The 19,722-nt window shown below is 40.5% G+C and overlaps 1 protein-coding gene across 21 annotated transcripts in view; it reads right to left on the reverse strand.

Annotated features, from left to right (window-relative positions):
• Hdac9 (histone deacetylase 9) overlaps nucleotides 1-19,722 on the reverse strand; it is an 862,183-nt gene that overhangs the window by 777,443 nt on the left and 65,018 nt on the right. The gene's annotated exons all lie outside the window — the stretch shown is intronic.

Genomic DNA, 19,722 nt, shown 5'->3' on the forward strand with positions numbered 1-19,722 from the left:
AAGAAAGAAAGAAAGAAAGGAAAAGAAACTTTTAAACTGCACTTAGTAAGCATCTAACTAAAATAGATCTGACCTACAGTGTATTATACAGAGGATACTGGAGCTCTGAGAATCCTGTCTCTCTACCTCAAGAAAACACACATATTTATTGAGACTCATTTCCCATCAGTATTTTGAAAGTGTTATTACTATTTTTGCAAGAAAGTATAACGCTGGATATAAATACATACTTCTTTGAAGAAATATATAACAGCACCAGGAACACCGCTAATGCTGCAAAGATCTCAAGTAGAAATATGCTAATGAGCTATTGAAGCAGCCAGGCAGAACAGCCTATGTACACTGCTTCACATTCTCTTCGGACATTGATAAGTATGGAGACTTAATAACCTTGAAAATGGAAATTTGACAAATCCTTCCAAAAGTTATACTGATGTGCTCATTTTACCAGCACTATCAATAAATCTGTGATTCCTATGTCAGTAAGAAAGTAACATCCCTACAGAAGGATAAAAAAAGATGCAGAGTAAAATCCCTTGTTTTTTATATTGGGAAAAAAATGACCATTCTGATATTGACATCTGAATGGAAGATGTCACAGTGCCATACTTCCTGTAGTTATACCAACTGCACATTCTTCATAGTCACAAGCTGCATTTGGATGTGTATTTGAGTTATTGTTACAAGAGCTAAACTAATAAATAATATAAAGGTGAATTTCAACCTTTATTCACCACCACCACCACCTCCCATCACTACATTTTGCAGATGAAGGACATCAAGGTTGCCTTCTGCTTCATAATTCAATACAAGTAAATCAAGAGTAAATCTTACTAGGATTTATAGACTATTTTAAATGCACACGTAGCCCGAGACATCTCATAAATGCTCTGAATACATCTCTGAACACCGGCGACAGTCTGGGTTAAGGTTGAAAACGATCATCCCGAGTAAACTATCCAGGCCCAGAAAAGCAAAGGCTGCATGCTTTCTCACGCTAGGTATTAGCTTTGAGTCTTCATATATGTGTGTTTTGTTTGGGGTACCTACAGGAGACTAGAAAGAAACCATAGAGAGGGAGGACTTTAGAGAGAGGAGAGATACGCTGCTGTGATATAAGCATGGAAACAAGAGTGACAGCATAGAGGGATGAAATCGGGTGTGGGGCTGCAGAGTAGAGCAGGGAGGATGGGCAGGGAAAACTAATAATAGAGTTTTGAAGACATCATATGAAAACCTACTACTTTAATATATGCCTAGAAAATACATATAAATATACATCATATATATATATATAAACAAATGTAAATACCACTCCTCTACAACAGTGAACATTAGACAGCATAAGCTAACAAACAAAAGCCTAGTAGTAGAAACAAGATACCTCTTTTGGAATAGGTGGACCCTGGAGTCCCACAGATGCCAAATATTATAAAATATTAGCATTGCTCTTGTTTACCCCTGAAACTTGACAGTAAAACGCCATTGCTGAAAATACCAGGTACTTGAGTTATAGATCATAGAGAAATAAAGTTGGTACTGGCATGGAAGTCTCATGGGACTGATTATCCATCATGTTTCTGAAACATGCTATTTACAGGAGTCACCACCCTTACTCAGCTGTGAGCTACAATAATAATTGGTGGCAAGATAGGCCCACTGGTGCATCGTGACATTAGTGTGGAAGTAACCACTTTCTAGATTTTAGGCCCACTCCAAAAGATAGAACCCTACCTGGAACCATGATCAGGGCCAAGCACCTGTTGGTCATAGGCCCTAAAGAAAAACCCACTAGCAATATTCTGCTAAACAAACTCAAAATTAAGCCAACTCCTAACAACTTATTGTTAGCCTCAGAGATGAGTGCATCTCTCAGCTCTTGTTAGAGAAAGGTTTTCTTGCAGTAGAAGGCAATTAGCACAGAGACTCACAACTAGTCAACATGAAAAGAACAAAAAAGACATTGGAGAGCAAATCCCTAAATGAGACAACTGTCTCATGCTCCTCCCTGTGAGGCTCCAAGATCATTACAGAAGAGGTGGGGGCAAATACTGTGAAAGCCGGAGGCAATGGATGACTGAATGAAACAGTCTAGCTACAACGGGGCAGTGTTGAAAATATGAATTCACAGCAGTTGTGACTGCATACACAAGAATTGTGCAAGCTCGAGACGGACAAAATCCAAGCACAGGGCAGAAGGGTGACTATGAAGTACTACCCAAGCAAGAACAGGTAACTGCTGGGAGAGGGAGAGTCAATTCTCTTGAAGAGCGTGACCCATGGTAGATGAACCACTTTCCAGGGCAGGCCTTATGCCCAAGAGTATTAGGGCAGCACATATTAGACTCTACTATTTATTATTAAAAGGAGAGCAGGGGGTGCACAGGAGAGGGAAAGGGAGAGGGAGGAAGGGAAGGAAAGGGAGGGAGGGAGGGAGAGAGAAAGAGAGAGAGAGAGAGAGAGAGAGAGAGAGAGAGAGAGAGAGAAGTTTAAAGGGTAAGGAGATGAGGGGCAACCTGGGAAGAGTTGGGGAATGAGGTGAACAAGATCAAAATACATTGTATAAAATTCTCAAATAATTTTTCAAAACATTTTGAAACGTAGCTGAGTCCCTGCCCTCGGGACCTAAAAGCAAGAGTGTCACAAACTGAAGACCACTTGAGCTATATAGTAAGACTCTAGCTCATAAAAAAAAAAAAAAAAAAAAAAAAAAAAAGACTAGGTAACTCAGTAAGTGAGGACCAATACCCAAGGACCAGGAAACTTCAGGGAGGACAGATGAAGCAGTTCTAAACACATCAAGGCCATGGCTCTCTTTCCCCCTCCTCACATTTTTATGCTATGATGCTCCTTTGTACAACTGATACCTTATACATTTGCAAAGGAAACAACTCTCCACATCACTTTCAAAAGCTTAATCTTGATAACATCTATCACCTATTTCCACAAATAATATGCATAACAATTGTCCGTACCCGGCTGGTTGTATTAAGTATACAAACGCTGGGTTTTGACTTCATAACTTGGGTACAGAGCAAATCTGGCACAGAAACAACAATCCAGCTTTGAAATGTCAATGTTTTTAAAATTTAAACAACTCTCTTTGACATTCAACCTTTTAAATAACTGCCTTATCATAACACATTTTGAGACATTCTCGATGCATTATTATTTAAATGTTTTACAGAAAACTACAAGGCATTTCTGTGTTGCTAGGCGTTGGTTCCCACTTACTGCACTTTCATTTCCAATAAGCCACATTAAGCTGAAGTTATCACTACAATTAGAGCTGTGTACTGGAATAAAGTCATTTAAAGAGTTCTCCTGCACTGTTTCAGGGAATATTGATCTGCCTGAGCAGTGATGCATAGTTGCTACAATGATATGTGGCTGCCTCAGAGGCTGTGTGTGTCTCCTTCTTCTGGCTACAGAGACAGTTGTATCTGTACCTTTGTGTGTGTGCAGGGTAGGCACGTGTATGTGTTTGTGTGCATATAGCTACAAACCTCAGGGATGCTCCTGCCTCTGTCACTGTGCCTCTGGTTTTTATGTTTTATTTTGTTTTTTGTTTTTCTTCTTTAATATGGGTTCTGGGAATCCCAATTCGTACGGCAAGCACTTTACAAACTGAGCTGTCTCCCCAGCTTCCAATCCACACCATTTTGAGACAAAATTGAAATGGAATTAAGGATGCTTTTATTTGCTTAATTCTACAAGGGTTCAACAGTCAACATCTTTCAAGGGAAATGGATTTTTTTACGCTCAATACTCCCCACAGTTCTTTATCCAATGGCACTGCAGAGAAATAGACTAGAATGTGTAAGTTTTTCTTTTACATTTTTGTCATTCTTATCGTAAGAGTGGATTATGAATATAAAATTGGCCCTCAAACAGGGAGATAACCAAAATACAAAGATAACAGAGCACAAATGCAAATTATTAGAACATATAATAGATATCTAGTTTCATTTAGTGGCTTCTATTAATTTGAACATTAGTCTCTAAAAATACATAGGTGTATTCTGAAGAAAATTAACATTGTGTAATAAAATCAAAACTGCTATGACTCCTTTATCCCTTAAAATTGACCCAAGGTGGACGACAGCCCAAGGGCATGATATGTTTACAACACTTTAGTTTACTTATGTCACTGGGAAGGCTCAGCACTGGTACAATCCACTGTCAAAGCCCGCATCACTGTCCTTCCTTGTCATGTGATCCTTCCACGGGAATTTTAACAATCCACTCACATATTCAATAAGAACAATGCAAGTTGACCACAAACAACTAAAATCAGAGTGTGCTCTCTAGCTTCTCACCACCCTTTGAACACACTTAATAATCTGATATTCCCTCATTAAATCCAAAGCTTAAAAATTCCAAGTGTCTGTTCATACATCACACTGGCAATAGAGGGACTGAACTTCTCCCCTGAGTGCTGTCTCTCCAGCTCACAAAGAAGTACAGTCATGCCCTCAGAACTGTCTACCTACTCCTCAGTTTCAGGAGGCACCCACTGAATTGCAGGGCTCCTATGCTAAAGAACCATTCTAGCCCCTTACAGACTAAATTCGGTCACAAAGAATGGTGCAATGAGTTCTAACACTCGAACAAATGGCAACCTGTTATGTTGAGACAGGACTGAAGCCTGACTTCCTGTTTCCTGAATGCTACTCTACTCCCTTGAGGTGTTTGCTATTTTCTGAAAATTATATTACACTTTTCTTTTATTGTCTCATTTTAGTCATCTGGTACTATTTTGTAAATACACTACTAAAAAAAACAGAATGCTTTTTCAACCTATGCTACTAACTACTACTACTGCTGCTACTACTACTACTACTACTACCACTACTACTACTACTACTGATACTACTACCACCACCACCATCTACTACCACTACCACTACCACTACTACTACTACTACTACTACTACTACTACTACTGCTACTACTACTACCTCCACCATCTACTACCACTACCGCTACCACTACCACTACTATTACTACTACTACTGCTACTACTACTACCTCCACCATCTACTACCACTACCACTACCACTACTACTACTACTACTACTACTACTACTACTACTGCTACTACTACTACCTCCACCATCTACTACCACTACCGCTACCACTACCACTACTATTACTACTACTACTGCTACTACTACTACCTCCACCATCTACTACCACTACCGCTACCACCACTACTACTACTACTACTACTACTACTGCTACTGCTACTACTACCACTACCACTACCACTACTATTACTACTACTACTACTGCTACTACTACTACTACCTCCATCATCTACTACCATTACCACTACCACTACCATTACTTCTACTACTACTACTACTACTACTACTACTACTGTTTACTACTACTACTACTACTACTACTACTACCATTTTTCTATGCATCATTAGTTTATCTTTCCCACATTGCCAGTGAAATGTAGAGTCGAGTCCACTCCACTGCAAGTCTTTCTCTTTGTAGAGGAGCCATCATTTCTGCCTCCTCTGCACAACAGGCTCCATAAGTTGACTCTGATCATCAAGGGAGCTTCACAGAGAGTTTCTTGGTGGAATAAACCCACTGTGCCAGTGCACCAGGCTCAGATAAATAACTGAGACCTGCAGTCATCCGTTTATGTCACAGAACCCAAACTACTAATTTCTCTGAAAACGGGACCTTGATGCCTACTCAACTAAGTGTATGCCAGGTTTACCATCACCGATTATTAAAACCTGACATTCTACCTCATTTCTCTGTTTTCTGCATTTCCCAAAGACGATCATGGAACACAAAGCATGGCACTCTAAAACAAAGAATTCTCAGCTGAGGAATGCCGAATGGCTGAGAAGCACCTAAAGAAATGCTCTACATCCTGAGTCATCAGGGAAATGCAAACCAAAACAACCCTGAGATCCCACCTCACACCAGTCAGAATGGCTAAGATCAAAAACTCAGGTGACAGCAGATGCTGGATGTGGAGAAAGAGGAACACTCCTCCATTGGTGGTGGGATTGCAGACTGATACAACCACTCTGAAAATTGGTCTGGCAGTTCTTCAGATAATGGGACATTGCACCACTTGAGGACCCAGCTATACCACTCCTGGGCATATTTCCAAAAGATGTTCTAACATATAACAAGGACACTATGTTCATAGAAGCCTTATTTATTTATTTTTTTAATGTTGAAAATTATACAATTTTTATTATATCTATAGTACCCTGAGGTTTTTCTTTTTTTTTTTATTTTATTAACTTGAGTATTTCTTATATACATTTCGAGTGTTATTCCCTTTCCCGGTTTCCGGGCAAACATCCCCCTCCCCCCTCCCCTTCCTTATGGGTGTTCCCCTCCGAACCCTCCCCCCATTGCCGCCCTCCCCCCAACAGTCTAGTTCACTGGGGGTTCAGTCTTAGCAGGACCCAGGGCTTCCCCTTCCACTGGTGCTCTTACTAGGATATTCATTGCTACCTATGAGGTCAGAGTCCAGGGTCAGTCCATGTATAGTCTTTAGGTAGTGGCTTAGTCCCTGGAAGCTCTGGTTGCTTGGCGTTGTTGTTCATTAGGGGTCTCGAGCCCCTTCAAGCTCTTCCAGTTCTTTCTCTGATTCCTTCAACGGGGGTCCTATTCTCAGTTCAGTGGTTTGCTGCTGGCATTCGCCTCTGTATTTGCTGTATTCTGGCTGTGTCTCTCAGGAGCGATCTACATCCGGCCAGTCTGCACTTCTTTGCTTCATCCATCTTGTCTAATTGGGTGGCTGTATATGTATGGGCCACATGTGGGGCAGGCTCTGAATGGGTGTTCCTTCAGTCTCTGTTTTAATCTTTGCCTCTCCCTTCCCTGCCAAGGGTATTCTTTTTCCTCATTTAAAGAAGGAGTGAAGCATTCACATTTTGATCATCCGTCTTGAGTTTCCTTTGTTCTAGGGATCTAGGGTAATTCAAACATTTGGGCTAATAGCCACTTATCAATGAGTGCATACCATGTATGTCTTTCTGTGATTGGGTTAGCTCACTCAGGATGATATTTTCCGGTTCCAACCATTTGCCTACGAATTTCATAAACTCGTTGTTTTTGATAGCTGAGTAATATTCCATTGTGTAGATGTACCACATTTTCTGTATCCATTCCTCTGTTGAAGGGCATCTGGGTTCTTTCCAGTTTCTGGCTATTATAAATAAGGCTGCGATGAACATAGTGGAGCATGTGTCTCTTTTATATGTTGAGGCATCTTTTGGGTAGAAGCCTTATTTATAATAGCCAGATGCTGGAAAGAACCCAGATGCCCTTCAACAGAGGAATGGATACAGAAAATGTGGTACATCTACACGATGGAGTACTACTCAGCAATCAAAAATAATGACTTCCTGAAATTCATAAGCAAATGGATGGAACTAGAAAATATCATCCACAGAACACACATGCTATGCACTTACTGGTAAGTGAATATTAACCCAAAAGCTCAGATTACCTAAGATACAATCCACAGACAACATAAAGCTCAAGAAAGACAACCAAAGTGCTGAGGCTTCAGTCCTTTTTAGAAGGGGGAACAAAACCTTCATAGGAAGAAACACGGAGACAAAGTTTGGAGCAAAGACTGAAGGAAAGGCCATCTAGAGACTGCCCCACCTCGGGTGGCATTCCAGTTCCTTCAAAACTGTAATCCTTTACTCACTGTCTTTCTTCTCAAACATAGGAAACCAACGTCTTCATGCCATGTGGCGTTATTCCAAGAATGAAACCCAACTTTTTGTTTTTAAGTTTTCTGAAAGACTTAAATATCCCTGCTACCGTATCATATCTGAACTTCTCGACCATCGCTTCTTGAACCTAGGATGGTTATACCTGTCAGAACCCTAATGTGCTTAGCTAGTGTAGGGGCGCAGACACCAGCCAACCAGAATGGACGCCGGTTTGTGCAGCAGTATTGGTGTGCTACAAGAATTAGATGGTGGCTCCCATTATCTACATAGAAATCATTCACGTGTCTGAGTCTGGACACTTCCCTCTATGAAGGCCACTACTACTTTTTCTCTCCTTCTTACATTGAACTCTTTAAGGTCATGCTAACATGAGAATTCTTTTTCTTTTTTTTTTAAAGTTATTTTTTTTAATTTATTCTCTCAGTAAGAGGACAAGGGTACCCAAAGCAGGCAAAAGCACCAGAAACAGCCCCTTCTCTCTCTGTTAGGAATCCCACAACAACACCAAGATATACATCTATAAAATATACCCAGAAGGTACCCATTCAGACTCTTGATTGTCAGTTCAGTCTCCATGAGCTCCTAGGAGTCAAGGACAGTTGATTCTGTGGGTTTTCTTGTGGTGTCCTTGACCCTTCTGGCTCCTACAATTCTTCCTCCCCATCTTCCCTAGGGTTCTCCAAGCTCCTCCTAATGTTTGGCTGTGGGTCTCCTCATCTGTTCCATCAGTTACTGGATGAAGCCTCTCTGATGACAATTGGGTTAGGTACCAATATAGAAGAATATCATATCACTGGACATCATTTCATTGACTTTTTTCCCATCTTCTTTGAATATATCCTAGGTCTCTGGGTCAACTGGCCTCTGGTTTCTGATCTACCAGACAGTGTGAGGGGTATGGGTCTTATAGTATGAATCCCTCTTATAGTATGGATTCACATGAGCATTCCTAATCAGCCATCTCAACTAAATAACTTCCTTGCCTACATCCTCACTGTGTCCTATTAGAAAATAATGGTGCACTACATAAATACAGTACTTCTATCTGCCATGAGGCTGTTCTGCTCAGGGATTTTACTGCATTAATCTCTTAATTGCCTATATTCGGTACAGTGCATGGTTCAGGGCAGATGCATAATAAATTCTTGATGAATAAGTGAAGAGCGGGAGCCATGAGTTAATTCATTTGGGACAAAATTGTTTATTCAGTTTGTTAACATTCTGAATGACTATAAGATAGTTCTTGATTTGATCAGGTATACAAAAATGTAAATTTAAAATCTGGGCCATCCTGCCTGAAGAGCAGACCCTGAGGCATGAGTGCCTTCATGGGCTACCAGAGACAAAGGACAATGGCTGAAAATTACTGATGAAAAGTGTTGTACAAGGCAGGGTCATTCCACAGGCCTTTCAAGCAAAGTGATTTCTCTAATTGCTAAAAAGGTTCCGTGTGTGTTACCTTCTTATCAGCTCCCAGAGTTTTTCCTTCCCCAAGTGGGGAGAGGCATGCTTTGCTATCAGACAGGTTTTACAAGCTCTAGTTTGCCTCCAAAACACCAGATATCACCATGAGAGTGACCAAAAGGATACTGAGAATTGTCCCTTCCAATGTTAGCAGCAAAACATGAACCGGGCTCCACCGTGACCTATGGTGTCCTGAGAAACAGAACAGGCAATCTGGGGGTTTTGAGCTTTGGAGGCTGTGCAAGTGCCAGAGCAATGCCTCAGTGCAATTTAACCTTCTCCAACGCCATAACCCACACTCAATACTCTCGGACACTGATACAAGGACAACCCTGGAGACAGCTCCTTTCAGCTCATCCCCATCCCTGGTGTCTGGAGTTTTATCTGTGTAAGAACACTGACCTTATTACATACCTGTGCTCTCCTAATTTTACCTTTAAAACTGTGCTATGAGCAGGATGTGGTGTGCAGAGGGCCACATACCACACGCACTCCTCATGCTTACATTTTACAAGCAAATACTAAGCTTCTTTCCAAGACTTTGGGAGAACAACTTAAACATGGGCTACATTACGGGTGTAATATAGAGCACGGAACACAGCTTGGGAGGTTAGTTATGCATATATTTTGCATATTTAAGATAGGATTCAGTAGTCTATACTATAAATATAACTCAATGGTAACATCTAAAAATACACAACATAATCAGAAATGGCCTGCTGGATGTTTCATTTCAGAAGAAGAAATCCTGCCAACTACAGTACCTGCATTGATAAAAATAGATCTTTTGTAGTAGCCCTGAGATTTTAAAAATGTCAGATTTAGGCCTCAGGGTATCCAGTACCCAAATTACATCCTCAACAATCTGTATTATAATAAATATAATTTTATCAAAACATTTTACTCTGTAGTTTCTCTTGGGTGGTATTTGAAGACCCATATCTGCACCTTCCTTCCTTGGACATGAAAGAATCAGCCATCAGAAACATCAAATTGAGCTCATGTGGGCCAGAAACTGCACTGCACAATATACAGGCCCCTTTTTAGTTTTTCAGTGCAGTCAAAGAGGCTAGACACAGAGGGCCAGGAAGGAAGACAGGAAGAGAAGGAAAGGTGGAGAGGGAGGAGGACGGGGGGGGAGGGAGGGAGGGAGAGAGGGAGGGAAGGAGAGAGAGAGAGAGAGAGAGAGAGAGAGAGAGAGAGAGAGAGAGAGAAGAGAACACTTTATCTACCTGTAAATACACAAGGGACAGAAGTTCAAAATAGAATGTGAACAGGAAGTAACAGTGGAAGTGAAGGAACTCGTAACAGACAACCCCTGATATCTGCACAGCAGGAGGGCTTTGTAGCTCATACACTATAACCTCCTGCTGCAGAAAAGTGCCCCATGAAACATGCTTAAAAGAATCTGGCTCCCCTGGTCTACTTCCTACTTCTCTGTACAGAAGGCACAGGCTATGATCAGCAAGCCAGATACAAAGGACCTTTATCCATCATTGTAATTTACAGTAATGGAGATCTTCTTTTCAAGCTCCAATATTGTGTACATTAAGGGGCTGGGGTCTGAGAATTCTTTAATGCTGGGACTTACCTCATGAAGATCTGACAGGTACCTCCACACAGCAAAGTGGTCCTGTAAAACGTCTCACTAGCGGGGTGGTCTGGAAGTCAATTAACCTCTCTGAGTTTCAGTTGCTTAAACATGAATTATTTAACTTACCAGGTCATGCTGAGGATTAGCGGAAATAATAGGAAGTAGCAGGAAGGGGAACATACTCAAAAGATTGGCTATTATTAGCATTAGTATACAAATTGTACTTTACTTCAAGCCAGATCCATTCTAAGAGCAAAGAGTGACACAGGACACCTCCCGCTGGGGAGCACAGTTCTGTAGCACAGCGATTAATCATCTCCCTCTGCTACAGTGACAAAAGGATCTAATTACTCAAGCTTTTTTCCTTGCTGTCTTTCTTTTAGAAGACAAAATGTGTATTCTAAAGGAAAATACTGCGCTATCCTTTGCTTGTGACTATACCATGCTCACTTTAATCTTTCATTGATGTTCCTTGCATTGTAAAAAATCACTTGAGTGTAAATGGAGAAAAAAAATTTAAGTAAGCTAGTAACAGGTATCACATTGTAGACATTTTAAGAAAACTGAGTGGTCTATTTCCCTCATGTGGAGAATATATCGCTTCCATGAAGAACTATTCTTCTGTCACAGATCACTTTAGGAATTTCAATAGAGCCTCAGGCCTGTTACCTTAGTTAATTTTCTCTTACGATAAGGCTCTGTGACCAAGGCAACATATAGAAGAAAGAGTTTACCTGTGGGCATATAATTTCATAAGTTTAGAGTTCATGACCATTATAGGGAACATGGCTGCTGGCGGGTAGGTAGGCATGGTGCAAAGCCAGTATCTGAGAACTTACTAGAGCTTTAGAACCAAGCATAAGGCAGAAAAGTGGGAAGGGCACAAGCCTTTTGAAACATCGAAACCTGCCCTAGTGACACTCAACATGCAAGCCCACACCTAATCCTTCCAAAACAGTTCTACCAACTAGGGGCCAAGAATTTAAATAGGAGAGGCCGTGGAGGTCATTCTCCTTCAAATCCCCATGCCTCTCTATGTTGGGTGGACTCGTTGGTCCTTTTACTCAGTGCACTATCTACTAGTGGTCCATCCAACTTGAAGGTAACAACACTACCACTCTAGGCCTGCTGTTAGACCCTTAAGGCAAAAAATAAATGCAATACCCACATACCACACGCTATAAACTGAAGCCATGGTGGCCTCAAGCAGCCAGGACCTTCATCACGCCCACGTCTAAGATCCTTTAGGGAGGTTGTGCCAAGACATCTTCCAACTTTGCAGACTTTACTTTGACACCTGCCTAAAGAACCTGACCTAACTAATGAGCTAAACCAACATCACCTGTCGCACCTTCATCCTCTTGTCTACTCTCAGGCTATTATGAGCCTAAGATCTACTTAATTCTACCATTCCCGGGCTCTTTCCTTGCCCACCCTTGCCGTTTCCTACAGAGACCTCCTGTTCGCATGTACACTCCGGGACATACCTACATGCCCTGCAAGCACTAACGTGAGCCACACACATCATCATCTCAGAACTCGTGCTCTCTGAACGTCATGCACAGACGTCATATTTACATTCCCGCTAAGAGTAACTCTGACACAGAGATTGCAACTTAGTGAACTGAATTTACCACAGGAGCTTCAGCCGTGCAGGGATCTAGCCTGAGCTTCCAGTGAGCTTCTAAACACCTTCCACACAGATTTCCCATCAGCAACTTCCCAGACTGTGGATTCGGGGTCCCTCTGAAAATGTAGATCCTGGACTATTCTGAGACATCGAGATAAGTGCTCAGAAGCAAACATTTTTTGTTTTGTCTTGTTTAAAGCACATTTGGTTGGTTGGTTGAAACTTCCACAATTAAACACAAATGTGAGCATGACTGGAAAATACATTTGAACAATGAGGAAGCAAAAGAAGAAAACAGAAACTTAATGAAAAGCACGCTTGGCTTTGAACCAACTGACCTCAGTTCAATGTAAACTCCACCTCTGATTTCATTGTTCCCTGCTCACAGGCAAATGGTTCTACCTCTCTAACTATCCCTTTCCTCTCCAGGAAGTGGCTAGGCCTAACAGTTACTTGCAGGCCCAGTAGGAATGAATGACAAAGTATTCAACATGCTTAGCCCACCTTTCAATACTTGGGTGATATCATTCTGACAGTCAGGGCCTCTATTTTGCAAACTGTCTCTACCATCACAAAATTCCAACACCCATTTTCTAAGGACTAGAACAGCACAGCCTACCTGAATGTGGAGAAAGGCATTTTTATTGTGATTGAAAGAAGGGACATTCATAGAAAAGCTGCTGTTCAGTCTTAGAATGTTGATTTTATGCAAACATATATAGTTTGCAAAAAAAATGGCCTCTTAGTCCAATTTCCCCCAAGTCCTACCTACCCAGAGAATCTGTGAATAATTTCAATGAGCAGTTTTAAAATTATCTAGATATGTCCTCAACTATTTTGTTGGAAAAGTATGTTTGTGTATTCCTGTATCATAAAATATTTGTCAAAGTGATCATTGTCTTCTACACTTGACCTGACCCCTCCCCTGTAAAAGTTCAAACTAGTCCTCAGGATTAGCTCAATATCTGAGCTAGTAACAGCATTGTTATGGCCAACAAAATGGCAAAATCTTCTACTGACTATTTAAATGTACTATGTGGAGTTTATATGCATAATAATAGTTCTGACCTCCCTCTAGGAGGGAGCACTCCCTAGGTCACTATGCTATGTGGGTGTACAGTGTCTGCTGCTTTCTGCCTTCCCTTAGAAGAACCATGTTGAAGACAGCCTGCAGGGACGACGGGGTGGGGCGAAGATCAAGTATCTGCCCTAGGAAAGTAATTAGCACAAGAGCGCATCAAAAACCTAATCACCCCCTAAGGAAAACAAGCCAATCAATTAAGCTGACTCACTTTGGGTCAGTCTTATTAATCATTATTATTTCTGTGAGGAATCAAACAAATAGAGAAAAGTTTAACTGATAAAACTTGAGAAAGAAGATGACAATTACTAATTTAAAATAATCATATTAGAACTCAAAACATCAGCCCCAATTCCACAAGATATTTATTACCTCTGAGTAAGAAAGGTTCCTTTGAATCCAAAAATCTGTATAAACCTGAGGAAGCTAAAACAATTATCATTGAAGGTAACTTCTATTAATGTCACATAGGGGAAGGCAGAGACTTTTGCTTTCATATTCCCGTTCTTGCAGGAGAAAAATCTGCATATATATACACGCATATATTAAAATAGATTGAGATAGATCAACACATATAAATAGCTCAATGCAACATCTGTAGCAGTCCTTTGGAGTATATTAAAGTTCTCGCTGTTTATCAGGTTAGTAAATCATATCAACTCCTAGTTATTTAAATTGCCAGTTGCCAGGCAACCACATCTTTGTCAACTGTCACTCATTTTTAAGTTCCTCTCCAACACTCCTTTAAGGAAAAAGAAGTGAAAAAAAATCTTGAGACACTTATTTTGGGCATCAGCAATGTACTTAATTTTATCCCTGAGCTTAAAGAGTTTATAACTGACATAGAGAAAACAAATCCATCTCAGAGGGTGGAGGAGGGGCATGGAGTGGCTCAAATAGTGTTGTAGAGGCAGGGAAGTTGCCGGATTTCACTAGGCTAAGTTTCCTTCCAGAATGTAGTTCACAACAGAAACCTGTTTGGGACTGATTAAACAAAAAGGTAACATACACTCCAGGGAAGCTGATGGGTTCTCAGCCACACTTATGTCTTATTTCATAATTCTCCTCTCAGGAGGCACAATGAAAATAGCTGATGACTCCTCACTTCTTAGGTACCTTTGAGGCTAAGTAATCCATTGCTACCCTATAAAGATTTCCAGCATAGGTATGTTTTATTTCTATGGCTACACATGAGCAGTCATTATTTTACCCAGACCCAGTAGCATGGAATGTCTATTCAAGGAGCTGTGGAAATGGCTCCATGGGGAAGAGCACTTGTGCCAGCGTGTCACAACCTGAGTCACAATCACTAGAACCTATGTAAAAGCTGTCTGTGCAACGTGAGAATCTGTAATTCAGTACTCCTGCAGGGAAATGAGAGGCAGACAGAAGACCCCGGAAGCTCATGGACCAGCTACTCTGCCATGCTCCACAGAAATGCGACAAAAAGCCTCTATGTCAAGCAAGGTATAAGGCAAGGGTCAATAACTGAGGTAATTTACTAGTCTTTATGCCTAGTATTTGTATGCAGGAACACACACACACACTCTCTCTCTCTCTCTCTCTCTCTCTCTCTCTCTCACACACACACACACACACACACACACACACACACACACAAGTTCGGCTCAAAAACCAACTCCTCTGCAATAAAAACAACAAAATCTAATGTGTACAGCATTCTCTGCCAACACAGTAGCCTCTAGATCTGCCACTGTATCTCTGGGCATCAGTTTCAAACCAGATCAGATCATCCTCAAAGCTCTTTCTAGCATCAATATTCCACAAACCTATAAATCTTTGCATAAGAGAGTTCTCAGCTAAAATCTATATAAAACCAAGATAACCCAATTAATCGGGCGTTTTTAGGTTGTTATATTTCAAGAGATAAAAATGTGATTAGATAGAAAGAAAATTATAAAATTATACTTTGCTCTGCGATACAAACATTTAATGAGCAGAAATAAAAATTCATGACTTCAAGTCAAAAATGACAGACTTTATCATCTTCGAAATTAAACTCTGTATGCCAAAATAGCAACCCTATAGAAGTTTAAAAAATCAATCGAGCTGGGAGAAAGCACTGTAGTGCAAAAGAACAGACAAACAAACAAACAAACAAGAATTTCTAACCAAATTAAGTGAAGAACACCTCTAAATGAAGAAGAAAACAGTAGCAAGTTGAAAACAGGAAAGGGCAAAAAGGAAAACGTCTGCTCCAATAATTATGGGAAAAGCTGCAGACCGAGCTCCCTGGTCTCTCTGTCAAATTGGATAACGTTTTAAAGTCTTATAATCCCATTGTTGGCAGGATGTGGAACAAAGGAATCTCGCATGCACTTTCAGGGTGTAAATGTTCACATACCATTTAGAATAGCTCCGGGAGACAATCTAGCTGGTGCAGAACGGTCTACACCCTATGACAGGCAGTGAAAGACCTTGTCCAAATGTTCTAACTTGATTCCTGGAGTCTGTGCATATGTTATCTACATGGCAAAGAGGAGTTAAGGTTGCAGATGGAATTAAAGTTGCCAGGAAAATGACTTCCAGATTAGGGTGGCTGTCCCTGGATTGTCCAAGTGGGACCAAAGCACTCACAAGTTGTACATTTATTTGCTGGCCTTTTTTGAGAAGGGTGTCTTACTATATAGCTCTAGCTGGCCTATATTCCAATTGACAGCCAAGGCTGCCTTCAAACTTCAGTGACGCTCCTGGCTCAGCCTCCTGAGTATGGGACTATAGTCAAGAGCCACCACACCTCTCGTTATTTTTGTTCATTTTCATTTATTTATTTTTGCTGTGTGCACAGGTACACATGTACCACAGCACACCTACAGAGGCCAGAGGATGATTATCAGGAGTCAGGTCCCTCCTGTTACCCTGTGGGATCCAGGGTTGTCACGGCTATGGACAAGGACCTCTAGCCACCAAGCAATCCCTCTGACCAAAGAATCTTCAAAGTGTAAAGGGAAGCAGAGAGGAATCAGACTTGGAACTGAGGAATGGACAGACACATATCATGAGAGCTTTACAATCCAAGAGAGGTCCTCGTCCCAGGTGTGAGCACGCTCACTACAAATAGGCCAAGGAAAGGAAAAGAGTTCTCTATTGGAGACTCGGGATAAAATGAAGTCCTACCAGAATCACCACGAATTTTAAGTTAGCAGAACTTCTCTCAGCAGCTACAAGAAACGAGCAAATGCCCAGCAAATCTGCTCCTAGGAGAGCTCTTCTATGTCTCCTTAGGGAAAGTTATCATGCTCTCACAGGAAGGCGATTAAGATCAGAAAATGTAGAAACAACCTATATGCCCATGAAAAGAAGAATGGATATATAAAAACTGAATATATATACATATATACATATATGTATACACACATACATGTATATATGTACACACATATATGTATACACACATACATGTATATATGTACACACATATATGTATACACATATATGTATACACACATATATATATATATGATTAATAAAGTTCTTTGTAATAATAACAACAGGCCTATAGCCATACACTGCAATCACTGGTACTCCTTCACACTGAAAGTAAATTGAAGAATAAATCATATGTCATGTAAAAAATGCAGAATGATGCGACATGTTTGTGAAGCATTTATAATTATGGGTTATAGAATAAAGTGAGGGCTAGAGAGATAGATCAATAGTTATAGGTACGTAGTATTCATTCAGAGGGCCTGAATCCTATTCCCAGTACCACATCAAGCCTACAAGTCCAGCTCCACAGGGATCCAAGATCTCTGAGCTCCATACATACCTGCATTCACATGTACATAACCACAAAAACAGACATGCATACATAATTAAAATATTGACAATACTTTTATTTTTATTATATTTGTTTATATGTGAGGCTGTCTGTAGTATGTATGTGTGTATGTATGTGTGTGTATGCGAATGTTCATGCCGGTGTGTGGCAAACAGAGAAAAACGTTTAGAAGTCTGTTATTTCCTTCCATCCTGTGGGTTCCAGGAATCAGCTCGGGTCATCTGGCTTGGTGGCCAAGGCCTTTACCAGAACTTACCACCTCACAGGACCCCAGTACCTTTCATGTTTTATTTCTTAGGTGAAAAGATACATACAGTAACAGAATGAAAGAAATTGATGAATGGTTAAGTATTTATTAAATTTACTATTCACATTTTTTATTACTGAAATATAATAAAAATATACAACATATACTAAATGGGTGTATTTTCCATGTCCCAAGTTCACAGAATTGATCTCGCCCATGCCAATTAAAAGACAAAAAACAGCCAAAGCAAACATCAATATTTAGTCCAAATTTAATAACCTTCCAAATTGTACTGAAGCAAGAAATCTCTATTTTTTCCTTTAGTGTTAAGCAATTTCATCTTATATCTCAAGAGTCAAAAATAATACACCCCAGGAATGACTTTTTTCTGCCGTTCTCCAAAGAGGCACAGCCAGGCGTGGAGAGTTCTGCCTGTGACCGAGTGTTTATGAACTGACCATGATAAAGATATTATATCGCCTTTCAGCAAAAATAGTGAGATGGCCTATTTAGAAATAACTGTTTAAATAAGTTAACTAGAGAGAGCAGAATTCTACAGAGCTTTGCCAACCCCTATGAGGAAGAATTAATAAAACTACTCACTAGTTGAAAGACTCTTAGAAGAAAAATATCATTAAACTTCTAGTTTTAGTAATTTAATGTCTCCCCCTTATCTCTATCAAAAAAAAATGAAAATTGTGCCTGTTTCTGTTGAGAGCAGAAGGCCTGCTGTTTTGAAACATCAGGATTGCCTGCGTTGTTTCTCAGGAAGATGAGGAAAGTGACGGGGCTTTCCATGGTGTCTGCTCTCCCCCTGGACTGGAAGACTGCTTTGTCACCAAGAACCACGAATAGGGTAAAATACGAGAACAGCTATTTTGCAAGAAAGAAAAGAGCAAGCGTAAGAGTAACCTAAGAATAATGTGTGACTTAAACAAGCACTTTGTTATCGTCTGTCCTTCTTCAAATAAAGCCTAATCACTGCACAGAAACCAAGGGCCCTTTTTCCTTCAGGCCATTGAAAGCTAGTTAACTGCTTAGTTCAATGGCATACAGTTTAATACCTGAGCCATCAAAGGGCTGATCAAAACATAAAAGGCAGTTGTAAGGGCAGTTTTGAGAAAAGTAGGCCCCTTTGTTGTTTTTTCTGACCAAGCCAAGCAAATATAATGTGCCAAATAAAGGAACATCTCCATCAATGACTATGAATATTAAATACTTAGACTCATCACATGCCTGAAAGAAAATTACTGTTCCAACTAACGCAAGTAATAATATGGTCCATGCTATGACTGGAAGGAGTGCCTTAGATTGTCCCAGCCAGCACTTACAATCATAGGTAATCATTTTCATAGATCTACATGCATATAGATCACCACTGTTCAACATTCCAATTTGTATTCCTCTGACCGACCCTATCCTTTGATCCTTGTCTCTCTTTTCTTGGTTTCTTTTTCTCCAGCCAATTGGCATGAAAACACTCCAGGGCAAGTTAACAGTATTACCTTTTGGCAAAACATCCCTTTTCCAGAGAAATGACACTCTTTCCAACCACCTCTGCAAAGGACTCTTCCTGCTCTGTGTGGATCGTCTCCTGTGCAGGGGCTACCCCAGTGCTCCTAGCTCACTTTCCCTCAGCATAAAACAACATGGATCTCTGAAATTACCTAGACTGCTTCTCCTTCCCGAAGAGGAAAATTTCCACTCACCTCAAACAGATAGCTCCCACCTACACACAGTCTATCAAAGACACCACATCCAAATAGACATCCTCTGTATAAACTTAAAATACCTCTCCACATCTATTCATTCATTTACTTTGCTCAATCTTCATGGAGAATGATGAGTTGCCCTGATTGTGTCTTACAATAATTTATTTGAATTCTATCATATGTCCTTCCAAGTTTAAGTGAATGTTTTCTGTGTTTTTAAATTAAGTCTCTAGCCCTAAGACCTATAGCCCAATAATATGAGCCTCTATCACTACTGCTCCGTGCTAATAGATGATTGGCATATGTCTTATCAATACAATAGTATGTGTGACACTGGGCAACCTTAAAAGTCCAGTCAAGTTAGAAGCATGGGACCTCACACAATCCTATCCCATCGCCGAATTTATTACTCCACACCATTAATCTCTACATGCAATCACCTTCCGATTTCCTGCCATT

Source organism: Rattus norvegicus, chromosome 6 (genome assembly GCF_036323735.1).
Source record: "Rattus norvegicus strain BN/NHsdMcwi chromosome 6, GRCr8, whole genome shotgun sequence".
Lineage (NCBI taxonomy): Eukaryota > Metazoa > Chordata > Mammalia > Rodentia > Muridae > Rattus > Rattus norvegicus.